Source organism: Phocoena sinus, chromosome 1 (assembly GCF_008692025.1).
Source record: "Phocoena sinus isolate mPhoSin1 chromosome 1, mPhoSin1.pri, whole genome shotgun sequence".
Classification (NCBI taxonomy): domain Eukaryota; kingdom Metazoa; phylum Chordata; class Mammalia; order Artiodactyla; family Phocoenidae; genus Phocoena; species Phocoena sinus.
In genome coordinates this window covers 33,839,877-33,859,050 of record NC_045763.1, presented here as the reverse complement: position 1 = coordinate 33,859,050, position 19,174 = coordinate 33,839,877, and positions in this window count along the sequence as shown.

Genomic DNA, 19,174 nt, shown 5'->3' with positions numbered 1-19,174 from the left:
GGAGACGCAGACCAGGCCTTGCTACAGGAATGACAGCCCCAGGAGCTGCTCCAGTGCTATCCCCACCAGCGTCCCTCTTCCACCACAATCCTCGCTGACCCTGCACCTTAGGCCACTCTTTCTTTCAGGGAGTCACATCCGTGTGTGTGTGTGTGTGTGTGTGTGTGCGCGCGCACGTGTGCTGGTAGGAAGCAGAGGAAGACCAGTGAGTTGCTCTGCCTTACAGGATTTGTGGGATAATGGAAACAGCACTAAATTAGAAGCGGCCTATGCCAGGCTGGAATCTCAGCTCTACCATCCACTGGACCCAGCTGTGTGACCTTGAGCAGATCCCTGACCTTCTCTTCATGGGCCTCAGGTTCATCATCTGGAGAATAGGGACTATATCCATCTTTCCAGCCTCACTGAGGTATTGTGCTTCCACAGCCTCCTTTTCTCGTGAGTAGGACTTAGCTCGATGTGTAATGAGACCTTTATTTGTGAAGGAAAACAATCACGTTCCTCCAGTAGATGGTAGGCTCTGTGAGGTCACGGAATTCATCTACCTACTGTTTCCCCAGCACCTAGAAAAATGCACGAAATGTACCATGGGCCCAACAAATATTTGTTGAATGAAAGAATGAATAAGCTAACAGATCAGGAAGGGCTTTGTAAACTGTCAAGGGCTGTGCAGGTATAAGTGCTGGTGCTTTGGAGCCAGAGAGACCTTATATTAACTATTGCTATTATTGTTGTTGTCATTATAACCCCTGAATTGTATATATTCAGACAAGCTGAATTATTTTGTAGTGCAATAAATGTGCCCTTCTCCTCTCTCTGTCTTTGCCTGAGATGCTCTTTCCCTTTCTCTCTCCCCCGACTCTTGTGTCCTCTCATCCTCTGAACTCAGGGGAAGCTGCCCAGTGTCCCCTGTGAGTCCCCGCTGTCACCTGCACACCAGTCTCAGCACTGGCCCACTGCACAATGACTCTTTGGGAGTCGTCTGCCCCATCCCCTCCCTCCAGCTACTCCGGGACTTACTCCAGGGCTGCAGTTATGGCCCCTCGTCTGGAACCGCAGGACCCAGCCCAAGGTCCAGCCCACAGTGGGGGCTTAGAAATGAATGGATGAATGAGTGTTTTCAAAACTATAAAACCAATCTCTGTCTTTACTTGAGGACAGAGTCTGAAGAAATGACCTAAACCTGCAGAAAGATGCACTGAAGTTAGACCCCGACAGAAATTCCCCGGCCATGTCATTTACTAAACTTTGCAGGGGAGGGAAAGAGAGAAGAGACATTCTTTCTTTCTTCCTGGAGAAAAGGTGGGGACTAGGGAGGGGAAATGAGATCCTTGGGAAAGCATACCTTCACTGGCAGGGAGCTCATTACCTGCGGAGCCAGCCTCCTCTGTTACCAACTTCCTGCAGCAACCAGGGTCCACTCAGTCCTTGTGTCTCCGATCCACACCCTTCACCTATCCCACTGTCCCCTCTCTCAGGAGGCTGTGACTTTGCAGAGCCGGCAGTCAGGGACCACCCCACCACTTCCAAAAGAAGAGAGTTTTCTGATGGCGGTGGTCTAATAAGGGAGCAGGCTAACTCAGTAGGTAGTAAACACCTGATGGTGAGAATGTGCACAGAGAGATCTGTCTTTATAACACAATTGCACTTATGGGAGCACTCTTAGGTGAACCTTCTCCCCTGTCCATTTGAGCTGTGTGGTGAAGCCATTTTCCCAGGTAAAAGCCAATGGAAGTGTATTGCAGGCAGAAGGAACGGCACATGAAAAGGCATGGAGACAGAAAACAACCTACGTGTTTGCAAAAAAGACAAATCGTCTTGACTTTCAAAGCCAGAACATGGGGGCTAATGTTTGCTGAACACAGACTGTGCGCAGACACTGGGCTAGGACCTGGGAAGATGCTGCAAACAAGACACACAGTCCCCACGCTTATGGAATTTATAATCTAGTGGGGGAGCAGATAAGAAACAGACAAATAAGTGAGGGCAGTCATTTCAGATGGTTACACATGCTATAAAAAGTAAAACCGGGTGACACAATGGAGAATGGTCGGGGACCTCCTCTCTGAGGAAGTGATGTGTGAGTTGAGATCTGAGAGTAGCAAAGAAAATAGTCATGCAAAGAGCAGGATGAAGTAATTCCCAGACAGAGGGAACAGCAAGTGCAAAGGCCCTGAGGCAGGAATAAACTTGGGATTACGGAGAAACACAAGGAGGCCAGTGTGGCTTAAGCGTAGGGAGCAGGGGGAGCACACCCCATATTTGGCTGGTCTCACCTGCCCCAGTCTCTCCCCTCTGCTTGGATGCTGGACCTCCTGGGCAAGCTGAGTGTTCAGAGCAAGACCCTCACTCCACCTCCCCAGTCCCCACTGCTTCAAGGATCCTGGTTCTTTCTGGCAGTAAGTTCCTGCCCATCTCAATCTTAGCTCAGCGAACTCAGCCTGCTGCATCTTGCACAAGCAGCCCATCCCCCAGCCAAGATCCCAGCACACACCCCAACCCCAACCCAGGAGCCAGGGTTCTAGCCAGGGTCCAGTCACCAAGCTGCCATCCCTTTAGACCCAAATCACCCAAGGGGCCAGCTCTGGGGGACAGTGTGTGGAGCGGGGGGTATCAAGGGGCTGCACATGGCAGGAGATGGCAGAGCCAGACACAAGATCCCAGACTAGATAGAGCTGCTGGGAACAGGGACGGAGTCTGGGCTCGGCATTCCTGAGCGGTCATGCCATCTCCCAGGCAATGGAGTGCAGCAGCAGGAGCCTCCCACTCCCCCAGAGGACTCCTCCTCCCTGCTCTCTGATGAGGGAGCTGTCGGTTACAGGAAGGCAAGGCTGTTAACAGGACAGCTCCAGGGAGCAGGAAATTAACCCACCAGCCAGAGACAGGAGGTGCTGGGCGGCGTAGGTAATTAAGGGGCCCTACAATTACTGCGCCTTCAAGCTGGGCCAGGGTTCTCAGGGAAGCCATGAAGATGCTGCTCAGCTGGGGGCCCCGCTGACCCTGGGATGGGGGATTCAGCCCTGCCTCCCTCCCTTCCTTCTCTTTCCGCTCCTGTCTCCCTTAGGCCCCACCCCCACCTCTGTCCAGCCACATGTGATTCACAGGCTCTGCTCATTCCCATCTTTGCATATGCTGTTCCTCCCACCTGGAATGCCTTTCCCACTCCACTCTACTTCACTTAATCCTGCCCTCCCATCAGCCCCTGCACAGACCCTATCTCCTCCAAGTTTTCCTGGACCAGTCACATAGGAAGGGACAGTTCTGAGCTCACATAACACAGCCCCTTTGTGTTATGGTGAGGAAACAGACTCAGAAAGGGCAATGTTTTCTCTAGGGTCACACAGCAGAACCGGGACTAGAACCTGAGACTCCTGAATCTTGAACTAAGTTTTTATCCACCACACTGTGAGCTCATTAACCAACAACCAACCTGGGTATCACCGTGTGCAAAACCCAGGACACAGACTGAGGGCCACAGAGGTTTCAAGGAGCCGCGATCGTATTTGTCCAGCATCTGCTTCCTTCTGGATTCTGTGCTGGGGACTAGAGATGCTGTGACAAGCAGACGTAGACACGGCCCTGCCCTCAGGGAGCTTACAGTCTATGTGGGCAGAGGACACTTCGCAGGATCACCCAGAGGTATGTTCCATGGTAAACCAAGAAAAGCGTTCAAAAAAGAGGCCCCCGGGCTTCCCTGGTGGCGCAGTGGTTGAGAGCCCACCTGCTGATGCAGGGGACACGGGTTCGTGCCCCGGTCCGGGAAGATCCCACATGCCGCAGAGCGGTTAGGCCCGTGAGCCATGGCCACTGAGCCTGCGCGTCCGGAGCCTGTGCTCCGCAACGGGAGAGGCCACAACAGTGAGAGGACCGTGTACCGCAAAAAAAAAAAAAAAAAAAAAAAAAAAGGAGGCCCCAGGCTGCGGGACCTTGTGACAAAGACATTTAACCCACCCTGGGACCCAAGACAGGCCTCTCTGGAGATGCTGTGCCTGGTCTGCAATCTGGAGAGTGGAAGGCAGCAACTCGGTGATGAAGTGGGGCAGGGAAGAACGTTCCAGACAAGGGGACTGGCACGTGCACAGCCCAGCAGAGGAAGTCCAGGATGGCGGGAGCTTGGAGTGAGGAGAAGGTGGCCTGAGGTTCAGCAGGGAGGCCGTAAGGCCCAGATAATGAAGGACCTCTGGCTAGGACATTTGATCTTTATCCTAAAAGCACAGTTAAGCCCCTGCAGAGTTTCCATCAAGGGAGCTGTGTGTTCTGGTGAATGTCACTGGCTGCACTATGGCGGAAGGGTCGGAAGAGAGCCAATGAAAGGGGGGCCTGCCAGAAGGCTCCTGAACAGTCCAGGTGATGCTGGTGTGGACCGCACAGTGCTTGCGGGCAGTCAAGGAAGGAGTGTCGCGAAAGGGGTGTGTGAGGATGGAACCTCCTGGGGCAGGTCCAGGGCAGGGGGTGGGAGTGGGGGACAGGCTGGGGAAAGGGGTTGAGGGAGAGAAAGGAATCAAGGTAGCCCCGCTCCAGGATTCTGGTTTGTGCACTGAGGTAGGGGTGAGCCACTGAGATGGGGGCAGTGTGGGAGGAGGAGAATAAGCTGCGCTGAAGATGCTTTCGAGAGACTGAGGCTCAGGGGAGCTGGAGACCCACAGGTGAGGGGGCAGTGAGATGCCACCGGGATCGTGTGGCGGGTGCAGGCATGAGGCAGCTACTCTGAGCTGTACCTTCTCTGTAGCTCCTTTAACACGGCAGGTGCCATTGCTCCCATTTTCCAGAAGAGGAAACTGAGGCTCAGACTGGAAAACAATTTACCCAGAGTTCCATGGTGAGGACCTGGCAGAACCAAGGCTGGAACCAGATCTGCCCTCCCTGAGTTTTTCCCACTTCAAGCTGTGATGCCTCCCTGGCTCGAGCCTAGCCCAGAGGAGAAAGCAGGGCCACACACATATGTAGCTGGGGCTGCAGGGAGCTTGTTAGCATCTGGCGGGCTCTTGGTGGGAAGCGCCCCCTGCAGGGTTACCCCTGCAGAGGAGAAAAGGGTGGGGAAGGCAGCGTGGAGGTGAGCAGGGACCCCACCCTCACGGTCAAGGCCACTAACGTCATGGCCCTTCTGTGCATTGCACAAACTTATACCGATGCCAACTTTGTGCTAAGCCCTCTGCTGCGCCCTTCATACCCAAGAAGGACTGCTACTGTTCCCATTTTTCAGTTGAGGAAAGAGAGGCCCAGAGAGAGGACAGTCACAGATGAGTTAGTGGCAGAATGCAGAAAGGACCCAGGAAGGCCTGGCTCCAGAATCTCAGCTCACTCTCTCCAAGGGCTGGAGGGGTTTAGTGAGCAGCTGGTAGAGGCAGAGACAGAGAGACCCTGGGCTCAAGGGCTGCCCAATCCCTCCTGTCCACCAACACCCCCTCAGTGGGCCCTGGGCCTCTGGGGTGCAGGCCGGAGGGAAGGGGGAAAAGGGACAGGATGCGAGTCCGCTAGGAAGCTTTTAAGAGCCTTTGCGGCCACCTGAGCATCCCCACTAGCATCTCTTCACTCTTCTGCCTGCCACCCTCCACCCCCTAGCCCCCGGAGCCCAGGGCAGCCTCCTGTGCCCAGGCAGTGGAAGGGAGAAGGCTAATAGAAGCCTCTCATCCCCATCAGGGCTGTCTACTCAGTTCTCCTCCTGTCGGCGCTTTGGGGGCAGTCCAGCCAGTGTTAGACTTTCTGGCCCCTTTGCTCAGAAGAGACCTGAACAAAGGGGACCAAGACCAAGCAGCAGCAGCCAGTTCAAGTGGGGAGGGAACGGTCCATGGAAGCGTGATCGCTAGCCCAGCCTGGAGAAGCCAAGCCCTGGAGAAGGCCAACCCTGTCCTGTGAGTCCTTGGATTTGGGGGTGTGGCGGGAGGGTCCAGCTGCACAGAAGCGGTTGCTGCCCTGCAGACCCCAAGGGAAGACAAGGAAGGGGCAGAGCTTAGAGGCCCAAATATGGGGGTGGGGTGCTGGGGGCAGGGACAAAGCAGAAGGGGTCCTGGCCAGCAGGGGGCTCTGGTGCAGCAGAAATCCAAGCAGGTGATTTGCAAGGAGCCTGCTGGCCTTGACATGGGTCTGGAGGTTACCAAGGCTAGAACATGATCCTGGAGCAGGGAAGAAGAGGCACCCGCTCGTAAGACCTGGTTGTCGAGGCGCGACCACAGCACAAGGGACCCAGTATGGTGTCATGAATAAGAGCCCAGGCTTCAGAATCCACAAGGATGGATGAGTTAGAATCCTGGTTGCTGCCGTGTGGCCCTGGGCACGTCTTTTCCTCTCTGATCTTCAGATTCCACCTCTATAAAATGAAGATGCTCATCGCGCTTTCCCCACTGGAGTTGTTGTGAGGCATGGTGCCTGGAGGGCAGTAAGTGCTCAGTGAATGGACAAAGTCCTTCATAAGTAACACAGAACACATTCAGACATCAGGACCCGCAGGAGGATGTCCACGCCCCCTCCCCCCACCCAGGGTCCTTTACCTTCCCACACAGGTTAGGGTGGGTACCCAGCTGTTTCAGAGCAGGGGGAGGGGGTTTCAGAGCAGGAAGAAAGGGCTGCAGGGGCAGAGAGCCCCGGCAAAGAACCAGAGATGGGGCTGGGACCTTGGCGACTTGCCAGGTTTGCTTCATTTGTTTAACAAGCTTATCGAGCATTTATCAAGCACCTGCCCCCTGGCAGGCTTTGTGTCAGGCACAGAGGTTTCCAGAGAGAAGACACACTTGTCTTGCCCTCCAGACCGGAGCAGGGACACCTGCTGACCCCAGGTGGGGCCGGGTGCTGCCTGTCCCAGGATAACACTGGTTGGCACCTCCTGGTGCCAGGTCCAGCGCTTGACCTCACAAGGCCCTGCTACTGCCACAGATATAGTGACCTGTGACTCAGCAAGTAAAAGTCCTCGAAGGCTGGAGGTCAGGGAGTGGGCTAGTGGCAGAGCCAGGCCAGCTCTTGTTCTCAACCTCTCTCCCCTGCAAACCTGCAGCTCGCAGAGACTCTGGAGCTGACAAGACTTGCTTCACATCCAGGCTTTGCTACTTGGTACCCGGGAACCCTGAGGAAGTCGTTCCCGCCCTCTCAGCCTCAGGTGCCTCACTTATGAAATGGACCCCTTAGGCCTGCTAGGAGAATACAGGAAACACTTTTAATGATTTATGCTATATGATTTGTCTTTCCCTTTAATAAAGAAAGCTCCTCTGCTCCAAACTAACCCTGTGAGGTTGGTATTGGTACCCAGCTACAGCAAAGGAAAGGCTCAGAGAGGTTAAGTGACTGCCCAATATCACACAGTATAAATCAGGGCCGTCAAACTCCAAAGCCTGTGCTCTTTCTAGAGCACATACTACCTCAGGGAAGATTGATTGTTCCTTCTCTATAATGGACTCACCTGAGACCAAAAACGTCCTCTGGAAGAACAGTTCGCAGAGAGCTGTCAGTGATGAGGGGCCCTTCTGGGGTCCTGACCCCCTCCATCAGAAGCCTAATGTCTTGGGTAATAATCCTGGCTGTGCTGCAGACTGGATTACCTCGGGCAAGAGCAAGGTCCAAGGCTTGTACCAAGCCCCAGTCTCCCCCTCCTTAAATGGGGGGAAGAGTTACTTAAGCATCGGACATATGGCATCCTCTGCTTTCCTTGCTTCTCACCTCTACCTGCTCCATCCCAGAGACTGACCCCCAGGCTTCCCTCTCCAGGGAACCCCTAAGATTAGCCCCCACAAACAAGGCAAGAAGCTGCTGTGCTGAAGGGTGCTTCAACTTCTCAGAAGCATGGTCCCCATCCGGGATTGGGGCTGAGGTGCCCTCTTGATGCGCTGGGTTTTCCCTGAGGATCTCCTTTAGGCCCTTGGAGCAGACAGCCCAGCTAAGAAGGTTCTGCATCTGGAGGGTCTAAGAGACCCGGGAGCAGGGTCTGGTCGGGCAAAAGCAGTGGACTGAGGGCTGCCCTGGCCTGCTCTGGGCTCCTGCCATGGTCTCGGGCACTTCTGGGTTCCCCTGGCCTTAGGGGAGTTTGGAGGCTCATCCGGACTTGGAAGGGACCCCCAGACCTGAGATGCCTAAATTATAATTAAATTCCCTGATCAAGCCATCAAATAAACTGGATTGCCTTTACATGAGCATGGAATCAGTCAGCTAAAATGTCACACGCATGGCTCCCCTTCCCCAGCCTGCACGGATGATCCTACAGGGGGAAGGTACTTCCATTAAAAAGGATTCTGCATTTTGGAGAGATCGTGGAAGAGTCATATTCCGAGAGAACTGCCAAGACACCCCACGGCCAAGCCTGAGGTATGACTGCAAGTGCTGGGGAAGGAATTTCTGGCAAGCCTGGTTCCTCGTGTTTCACCAAGACATCCAGCATGGCTCAGAGAAGGGCAGCATTCGGGAATTAAACACCTCTCTGCCTGACAGGATCTGGCGGTGGCAAAACCTGTGCTGTCGCCAGAGTGGTGCCCCAAGGGCACCACGTGTTTGCATCCGGAAACAGTTTTAGTTGCATTAAAAGGAAGGTCTCTCTCTCTCTCTCTCTCTCTCTCTCTCTCTCTCTCTCTGTACTTCCCCCACACACACTATAAAATTAACGCTGGTTAATAAAATTAATTTGGAAAATACAAAAACAACAAAGCAAAACCACACAGCCCTGTCTCCCCCAGCACTTTCAGCCTTCTGGAGACTTCCTTTTGTCCCCAGGCTTTAGAACACTCTCGGCTGTCTGCCACAGCACAGCTAAGACTTCCTGAGCACTTTCCGTTTGCCCTGAGTCCTTTCTCTACCCAGAGGCCACTCCCTGGTTCACAATCTTAAGGTTGTTTCCATTTCTGCTATTCTAAACACAATTGCTATGAATACCTGTGTGCCGGAAGGTTTTCCCCGATTCTGAAATACCCCCTTAGGACTGGTGTTTAGAAGCGGGTGGCCAGTCATACAGCAGAAGAGTGTTGAAGGCTCTCTATCCAAAGACTCTCTAAAGGATGATTCTCTGAGCCTGTGAGAGCTGGAGACCATGCCCCCCAACCTGGGAGCCCTCCACATTCTTTGTCCCCAAAATGGCCAGAGGATATCCCTGGGAGACTTTCCCTTCTGCTCAAGGCCCACATGGATGGGAGGGGGTGTCACCCCGATGGCCCTGGAAAGCTGACTGGGGCTCCTGAGGAGACAGAGGTTCATGTATGAAAAAGCAGCCCATCGACTGGAGATTTCTCCTTGGGGCTCACAGTCAGACACATGGGTGTCTTTCTGTCTCCGTCACGGACTAGGGCAAGTTACTTTTTCCTCATCTGGAGAGTGGAGATGATAATGACACCTACTTCCCTCGAGCGGCTGTAAACATGAAGTGAAATGATGCGTGTATCACCCTCAGCCCAGTGTTGGCTACAGTACTGTAAGCGGCCAACACGGTGGAACCGTTGGGTGGCTACTTTAGCTGCAGGGCCCTTTCAGTCCAAAGGGTTTCCTCTGACTTCTCCAAGTCTTCATTTCTCCAGGGGTAAATGGGGCTGAGAGTGATTCCTGCCTCCCAGAGCTGCCAGGGAGCAAATGAGCCTGCCTGGATGAGAAGGAGCCCCCTGTCAACTGTAGAGGGTGTTGTGGTCATTTACTTTGCGTGCTGTTGGTACCCTATCTGGAACTTACTACCTATGGCTGAGGCCTGGGGGCAGCTCTGGGTGGTACAGCCTCTTCCTCCAGGGAGCCAAAGCCTGTTTCTAGCTCTACACAACAAGCCGGCTCCAACTTCCACAGAACCCCTCCCATTCCAGCCCCCAGGATCTGGGGTCACACAGCACTGGGGTCCAGTTCCGGCTTCATCATTCCAGCTGTGTGTCCTGGGCCACGGGCTTCTCTGAACCTCAGGCTCCTCCTCTGAAACATGGGGACTCCCATCCTGCCTCACAGAGTAGTTAGAGCACATGAGCTCACGGGGCACCCAGGAGATGCTCATTTTATATAAGTTTCCTTTTCCCTGCAGATCTGGAAGCCACAGGGCCCCCTCCCCAAGCTGCCTGGGCGCATCTGAAATCACAAGGCACATTTCTGGTGTGGAGCCCCCACTGCCCTGGTATGACCAGGGTGAGGGCTGCTCTGGTCTGTGAGGGTCACGGGCAGTGGGTGGGCTTGGGGGCCGTGGGAAAGGGGAGAGAGAATGGGGAGCCCAGCTGCCTGCCGGTTTGCCAGGACCCCCAGTGGTGGGGGGCGAAGAGAGCATAGCGCTGCCCCACCCCCTTCCGGCTGCCCCAGGAATGGGAAATGCAAGTGCAGGGCCCGTCTGCGTGTGCATGAGAGCCCTCACGGTAGATGGGTGGTGCGTGAGTGTGTAGGTGTACTAGACTGCCAGGGCTGTGTGAAGTGTGTATCCTGTGTGGATGTGTTGGCTGTGTGTGTGTGTGTGTGTGTGTACAAGATTATAAAGCCATATGCAGTTGGAGATGTTCAGGTGTGGGCAGTTGTCTCTGGGGGCAGGGTGTGAAGGTGGAGGTGGGCTTCTGGAGGAGGGTGTACCTGTCTATGGGAGCGGGTGTCTTCCTGGAGCCCTGAGGAGCCCCTTCCCAGACACTCCCCTTGGTCATAGCTGCATAGCGCCTGCCAGAAGCTAGAATCCAGCAGAAAGGGCTCTGCCCTCACAGCAGCCCAGGCTCCCTCACGAGCAGCCAGACTTGCCGAGAGCACATGGCCTTGGCCTGCTCCTGCCTCCCAGCCCTGGTACCCCCATCTCACCAGAGCCCAGGTGGGGCCCTGGGAGTGTGGTCAGGTGAGGTGAGCTCTCTCCACACCCCACGGCCAAGGGCCACAGGGCGACCCGAGGGAAGGTCCAAGCAGGCAGGCGTGCAGGAAAGTATGAAACCTCAGGGACCAGGCTGCTAGGCGATGCTATTTGTGGACGCTTCCTCCTGGCCTGGCAGCTACTGTACCTGAAACCTCACAGCAACCTCCCAAGGCGGGTGTCATCATCACCCCCATTTTACAAAAGAGGAACCTGAGGCCCAGAGAAGTGACAGAACCACTCTTCCAGGCCGGTGCTGGCCCTCGAGCCCCATCTGTGACACTGAGTGTGGCACACAGAGCCCCTCACCATGATGTCTGCCATGGGCCAGCTTGTGGGTCGGTGTGCGCCCTCCCCGCCGCCCTGTAAGGCTAGCGGCTCCGGCTCCTGTTAAAGGAGAACAAGACTCCCAGACACACGCCCCTCCCAGAGTGGAGCTGGCTGTGGCGAGCAAGGGCTCAGGGCTTTTCTTGCCGATTCAGGCGCACGGGAATGTCAGAGCAGAGAGCTGGGGTGGCCACAGAGGGGCCCGGGGTCCTCCTCACTGGAATGTCTCAGCTTTAAGCCCGCCTGTAAGGAGGGCCACCACTCGCCCCCATCCCAACCAGGAGCGCTGTGGGCGGTGGTGGGAGGGGGGGCTCCGGGACATGAGATGGGTCAGCAGGCCCCCACCTGGCACGAGCAGGTGCCCCGTCCATGGCAGCCCCAGCCTGCGACTCGCAGCTCAGCCTGAGAGGGAGGCCTGGGTTCACTGGCATTTCCGGAGCTGCCGCATGCCAGGATGGGGGCCAAGGGCTGGTACCCATCACAGCCCCCAGCCGATTGCTTGTTAATCCGCCCTCCACAGCCGCTCCAAGACAACTTAATTAGCCTGAAAGAGCTGTTGGCAGCCTGCCGGGGTAGGGGGCAGCCAGAGGAGGAGCTCCCCACACCTTGCAAGGAGGGACCTTGACAGGAGGACAAGATCAGCCCTGATTCTGAGGAATGTGCCCATTCCCCGTCATAGGGACCCGACCCACCATGGCTCTGCCAGGTCCGGCCAACTAACCCCACTGGACAGATGAAGAAACTGAGGTTCAGAGGGGGCCAGGATGGCCCAGCCTCAGGCAGGATCTGCTCTGTAGTATTCATGGGAGATGGACATTTTGAAAGTGGGGTGATGCTAGCTGGGGGCGGGAAGAACCCAGCCCTCAAAAAGCTGGCAGGGGAGAGATTGAGGTGCCAGCAACTTAACCACCTAGACAGAGGGATCCCAGGTTGACATCAGGAGGGACTTTAGGCTGCAGGAAGGGACCTGAGCCAAATCTAAAAGGAGGGAGTGGGTGGCATGAGGCATAGAGGGAGGTGGGCTCCTACCCACCCTGAGGGGCTTGGACCATCATGCCCAGCGCCGGGGATCCTTGCGCCTCAGGGAGCTTGGCCAGAGCTAAGTCTCTGATAGGATAATGTCCCCTGCTCCCCACAACCTCCAGGGACACTGGGAGCCCAGGTGCAGAGGTGATCAGGGGCTGCGGTGATCAGGGCGGGCTCAGGCTGAAGCAGACACAGCCATTGCCCTCCAGACCCTGAGCCTTCTCCATCAGTGCCGGGCTGGGCACTGCGCAAGGCACACGGGCAGAGGATGGGTGTGTGTGTGTGTGTGACAGCACAGAGAGGGACACAGGACACCCAGTGAGCTGGAGCTCTGCCCCACCTGTCAGGTCCAAGGTTGAGCTCACTACCTCCCCCATCTGCTCCCTCCTCCCACCTCAGAGAAGACCCACCATCAACCACCCAATTTCCCAAGCCAGACACTTGCTGCCTCCCTCCTGCTCACCCCCCAGTCCTGCCCAAGTCACCTCCCAAACCCTTGGAATCCAACACCCCCATCCCACCAAATCCAGGCCGCCGCCACAGTCCCTCTGAATTGCAGCCAAGTTCCTTGTCACCCATTTCCCTGCTCTGCCTGCCACACACACGCGCGTGCGCACACACACGCATATTCCCCATGAACTGTCAAAGGAATCCTTCCAAAACTCAAATTCGACAGGTCAGCCCCATTGCCCTCCACAACCTGGGCTTCGAGGCTGTGGGGACTTTCCTGCTCTCCTCACTGAGATCGGAACAGAGCAATTTAAAACTTGGGCTCCGCATCAGCAGATCTGGATCTGCAGCCTGGGTGGGCCACTTGGTGACTGTGTGATCTTGGATGAGTCACACCACCTCCCTGAGCCCTTTCCTCACCTAGGAAACAAGGCTGCCATGACCTTCACCAAGAAGACTTCATGAGGTACCAGGTTGGGGCCGTGATGGGTGCCTGGCTCGCAGCGGTCTCACCGCCTGGCACTGACCAGCACTGGCTAGCTCCCAGCTGCCTCTCCATACCCACCTTCGATGCTCAAGGCTTCCTGCCCCTGCAGCTGGTCCTTCTTCTGGCTCCAACAGCCCCCTTAGCACCTCACTCTACATCTGTCTGCTCCCTGGCCTGTCTCTACCTGTGAGCAGGAATGGAGCCTGGGACAGACTCGGATTATCAATACATTTGATGAATGAATGAATGCAGTACAGATCCCTAGAGAGGGACACGGTCACATGGAGAAGCACACAACACACACACACACTCACACAGGGTACCCTCTTTGCCATCTGTGGCCCAGATGGGCTGAGGGTCAGAGGGAGCCTCTAGGTTGGTCCATCTTTTCTCACACCCCCCTTGGTACAGCCCAACTCAGCCTGAGCCTAGAAGAAAACTCAGAACCTGTTTTCTGAGGTTCCAAGAGGGTGTGTGCCCTGCCTCCATCACAGGGCATCTGAGCCTAAGACACTCAGGCCTGCAGGGGGCAGCCTAGGGAAGCACAGAAGCCCACTGGGCAGGACCGCCTAAAGTGGGGGGCGGAGTTGTGGCTGCCAGCTGGCAAGTGCCTGGGCCTGGCAGTGCCGCCAAACGCCCACTTGCACCAGCCGTTAGTTTCCAGGGCCTGCCCACGAGCTAGCGGGCGTGCTCGGCCCAGGCTGCCCTGGGGAGTCCTGCCAGGAAAAGGCAGCCTCTGGGAGGGTGGCCTGAAAGCGAGGAGGGGAGGGGAGGGGCAGGGCAGGGTGAGGACGGCAGGCTGGAGGCCCTCCACTCGCAGTGTGGCCCGGGACAGGCTGCAGCACTTTCAGGGCCTCAGGTGCCTCTTCTGCGTAATCGAGGGGGGTCCCAGGGCTCCCTCCATGCAAAACATCCAGCAGTAGGGATTCTGGCCCCTTGTGAGGGGCCATGCTCAAAAGACTTTGGCCATAAGAGCTTCACTCAGCAGGGAGCCAAGGCCTGAAGCCTCTGGTGGGGCTGCCCCTGGGAGGGGGCCTGGGAGCTGGAGCTGAATCTTGGGGGATGTGGTGCAGACACCTGTGTGCATCGCCAGCAAGGCGCTACCCACACTTAGGCTCTTTTCATCTGACAGCAACACTACCTGCTTCAGTAAATGTTTGCTGAGTAAGCACATGGATACAGTAATTAAAGGAGGGGTGATGATGGTGATGGTGGTGATGGTGGTGATGGTGGTGATGGTGATGATGGTGATGATAATGATGGCGATGATGGTGATGATGGTGATGATGGTGATGATGGTGATGGTGATGATGATGGTGATGGTGATGATGGTGATGGTGGTGATGGTGATGATGGTGATGATGGTGATGGTGATGATGGTGATGATGGTGATGGTGATGATGATGATGGTGATGGTGATGATGGTGATGATGGTGATGGTGATGATGATGGTGATGGTGATGGTGATGATGGTGTTGATGATAGTGATGATGATGATGGTGATGGTGATGATGGTGATGATGGTGATGGTGGTGATGGTGATGATGGTGGTGATGGTGATGGTGATGATGGTGATGATGATGGTGATGATGGTGGTGATGGTGATGATGATGGTGATGGTGGTGGTGATGGTGATGATGGTGTTGATGATGGTGATGATGGTGATGATGGTGATGATGGTGATGGTGGTGATGGTGATGATGGTGATGGTGATGATGGTGATGATGGTGATGGTGATGATGATGGTGATGATGATGGTGATGGTGGTGGTGATGGTGATGATGGTGTTGATGATGGTGATGATGGTGATGATGGTGATGATGATGAGGTGTTTTACAGATGAGGAGAGTGGCTCAGAGTGGTTCAGTGATTTGCCTAAGTCACACAGTAGTAGGTATGGAGTGAGTTATTCCCTCTGGTGCTGGGTGCTGGCAGAGCTTTGGAAAGTGCTAGAACCAACTCACAGGTGTTACCAGCACTCAAGCCGTCATAACAGAGACAAACCCTGGTCCTGGCTCCCTCCAGTACCCCTTTTGCCAGAGACCAGGCCCTTCTCTGGATAGCACCAAGTAATAACAATAATTAATAAGAAGAAGGCCCAGCTGTGAGCACCCTACACCACTATGAAGCTTCCTCATCCTCTGACTTCCAGATGAAGGAAGAAGGCATGAGAGAGGTTAAGAACTTGCCAGAGGGCACACATCTTACTTCCAGTACTTTGGCCCCAGAATCCACACTCCCCTCGCTATGTCTCGGGGAAACTGTTTTTCCTGAAGGAGCTTCTGGCCGCCTCCCTCCATCTGCTGTTCACCCAGCACCATTTCCCACCTGCTCAGTTGGGGCACAGGTAACTTAACACTAGGTCCGGCCCCATGGATACCACCCCACTCCAGCCAGGGGAGACAGACAAGGTGCATGTGATTCATTCGGGGCAGGAGGGCCCCTAACGAGAGGTGTCAAGGGAGGTAACCCCTGAGCTGAGTCTCAATGAAAATGGAAGACAATGGCCCTTGCTGGCTTCCCATTCTGGGCCCAGGGGGAGCCCCTGAGTTGGGAGAGACTAGCCCCATGTGGGTGGGAGTGGGCGCCCTGCAGGCCGAGTCCAGACTGGTTTCCGGACAGCAGCCAGCACCTGGTCATCACAAAGTCATGGTGGGGTCGTTGAGAAATCGCCATTGGGTCATGACGGGCTATGGGTGCTCTGGAGCCAAGCTCTCCACCAGCCTTCCAGCCCTTTCTCTCAGGATGGGTGCCGTAGCTGCTTCCTTAGGGTCTGTGGGTACGAGAAATAGATGTTACAAAGGCACCACCCTCCAGGCACATGGAGCCCAGAGCCTTGGGCCACCAGCCCAGCACCTGGAGCCCAGAGCTCAGAGCCTGAGCAGAGCCTAGCCGGAGGGGGCGAGGGCACCAGCCGGCGTCCAAGCCTGCTGCCCTCTGCAGCCTGGAGCCCAGCAGAGGCCTGCACCTGTGCCTCAGGGCACCATGAGGAATTGACTGCCACCCCTCTGAGAGCCTATTCCCCTAATGGGGGCAGTGAGAGGCCAGCCCCAGTGCTCCCCGACCCTCCTGGCCTCTTGGGGCACCTTGTACAGTTCTAGAAGCAGGACTCTGGACAAGACAGCAGCCACCGAGAGTGGGGTGTGGAAGGGTCCTGGGGGCTGTGAAGGAGGCTTCTCCCTAGCACTCATGCCAGCAGGGGGGGAGGAACATGTCCTCAGGCTGCGTGAGTGGTCCCAAGACTTTTAGATCTGAGTTCTCCTTCACCGAGGGTCACTGAGTGCCGAGTGACCTGCATCAGGAGCTCCCTCCCACCCCCACCCCCATCCCCACCTCCAGTGATAAGACTTAGACTTCCCCCTTCAAGTATCCCCGAGTGATGTTCCCAGCATCCCTGGTGCCCCAGCCAAGCCCTGCGTCTCAGTTCTGGGGTCCCTCATCACCAGCAACCCTCTCCTCCTCTGCACTCTCCCAGCCATCCCCACCCTGGACGTTGTCCTCCCCCAGAACTGCCCCCTGATATTTCCTCCCCCCCAGGACTGGCCTCTCTGTCCACTGCCCTCCATCCTTCCCTGTCGGGCCGGCTCCACTCTCCTGACCCTGCTCTCAACCTCATCTCACCACCTTTCTCCTCCTCCTGGGCTCCCTCCCTGTCCAGCCTAGACACCAAGGGGCCTTTCTGCACCCAGAGTCTTGGGCACATTGGCCCTCAAAAATCTCCTACCCTGTTCTGTAAAGGCCCAGCCTGAGGCAGATCAGCGGCCCCCTTCGCCAAGGAACCCAACTGTCCCCGAGCCCTGGGCTCTCCCTCCCCCGCCTCATCTCTCCTCCCTTCCCCTTCCCTCCATCAACAAACGCACTTACCTCTTGATAACGATCTTTCAAACCCTCCCCTTAGCCCCACACTTGGCTCCAGCTGGGCCCCATCTTTCTTCTCCCCAGCCTGGTGGCATCTCTTCAAATGTGACCTGTGTGCCCGTCTCTGCCTCCTCAGCCGACTGCCGTCCATGCCGTATCCCACCAAAACTCTTCTCACCCATCACTCGTGCTACATCCTGAGAGTGAGAGCAGTTCGGTTCTCACCCTGGGGCCAGGCAGCCGGCACTCTGCTTACCACTCTCCTCCCTGCACCCTGCTCAGCTCCGTGGCCCCAGGCCCTGGTGAGGGTCCTCCTGGCTGCTCCTTACTCCCCTGGTAGGGCCCTCTGCCATCCTGTTTCACAGAGAACTGGGCTCTCTCCTCACCCTGCTTGTTCATCCCGCACCCTCCCAGGCACCCATGCTCCCAAACTCACCGCTGCCAATCTCCATGCCCAGGGGTCCAACTGCCTCTTCAGTGTGGGTCAACCCCACCCACGTAACTCACTTAATCCTGATAGAGTAACCCCATGAGGGAGGTACTATTATTATCCCCATTTTGCAGACTGGGGTACTAAGGCACAGAGAGGGTAAGTGAGTTGTCCAGGGTGAACAGCTGATAAGCCTCTGAGCTGAGCTCTCCTTCCTGGAGATCCCACAAGAATCTCAAACTCACCGTAAACAAAACAGATTCATTGGCTCTGCCCTGAACTTCTTATTCCTGGCCAAGCTGGCTTTGGGACCAGACAGTTACAAGCATCTGGACCGTGGGCAATTTTACTTAATGCCTGTGAAGTACTCAGCACAGAGCTCAACCACGGTAAGTGGCCAATACAGGCCAGCTGCTATTGTCACCACGGCCCTTTCCGAACCTCTGCTTCCTCATCTGTAAGATGGGGCTGTTGGAGAACATCCAGGCCCAGGGCCCGGCCACTTGGGGAAGCACTGCGGCCCTGGCTGCTCAGCACAAGGACTTTTTTGCACTTAATCTAAGCAATACCGATTTATGACACTGCATGTTTGGCATAAATGCACTATTTTTCTTAAGCCAAAATAAAACTCCAAGAAGCTGGAAAAACCCAGGAGTTGGGAGGATTCTCTGCAGGGTCAATTAGGGTGAATTAGAACCTACAGATGTGAATCTCCCCAGGCACACAATGGCAACCTAGGTGGGTACACTTCGGAATGCTAAAGAAAGCAGCTGCTCCAGGTGGGGGAGCAAGCTTTGCCCTCCCTTCAGGCCCAGAGAGAGGGAAAGCCACGTGGGATGAGGTGGGACAGGACCTCTGCCACCCTGGGCTGTGTGATCTGGGGCAAGCCTGGGCCCAACACTGACCTACAGTTTCTTCCTATGGGGTTACAATGCATGACTCGGGAAAGGGAAGTTCAGGGCCTGGGGTGGGGATTTCAAATGATGTGTGCAGCCATTTTCATTGCTTGGGCAGAGATCTCAGGATCTGTAATAGTGGTTGCAGGAAAAATGGGATTAAATTCACCAATACTTGCTTGTGTATACGACCGTCTCCATAAAGCAAGGTCATGCCCCACTTCAACGGAAGCAACCCAAAAGTCCTTCTTGTTTTAGGCAGGGGAGCATGTGTGAAGCTGTATTTGATCCCAGACTCTGCCCTTTTACCAATCACTGCCACCCCGAGGGAGAGTTCCCACTTTTCCCATTCTACAGATGAGGAGACTGAGGCCTGACTCCAAAACTCAGCATCTTGTACACAAGCATGTGACCCAGGCCCCAGCCTTTCCTACCTCTGGCTTGCTGAGGTCATACCTCTGCCCATGGCCCTGCGCCCCCAGTGCCCTAGTGCCTGGCAGAGATCTTGGGGCCCCAAAGCTCAGCTCTGCACGTATAGGTGGGCAATCAGGAATGAGCAGGTACCCTCTCTCTGAGCCTCAGTTTCCTTATCTATAAAATGAGGATGATGATGGTAGCTGCCCCGGGCAGTTAACTAACACAGCTTGGCACAGGGTAAGTGCTCAACCAACGTTAGATAGTTTAAAGATCCATTCCGGAGATAGGATCTATGACTCTCACTTTGCAGCTAAGTAAACAGAGACTCAGAGAGGTTTAGCAACTTGTCTAAGGTCACAGAGCTCTGGAGCTGTGGTGGCGGGGTGCGGGGTACTTGGGGAGCAGGAGCTGGGGCTCAAACCAGGTCTGCTTGTCCCCATCGGGGTCGGGATGGAAGAGGAGTCACCAAGCCAGAGCCCCCAGGGCGGGGGAGGGAACTGGCAGGGAAGAGAAGGGAAGGAGGA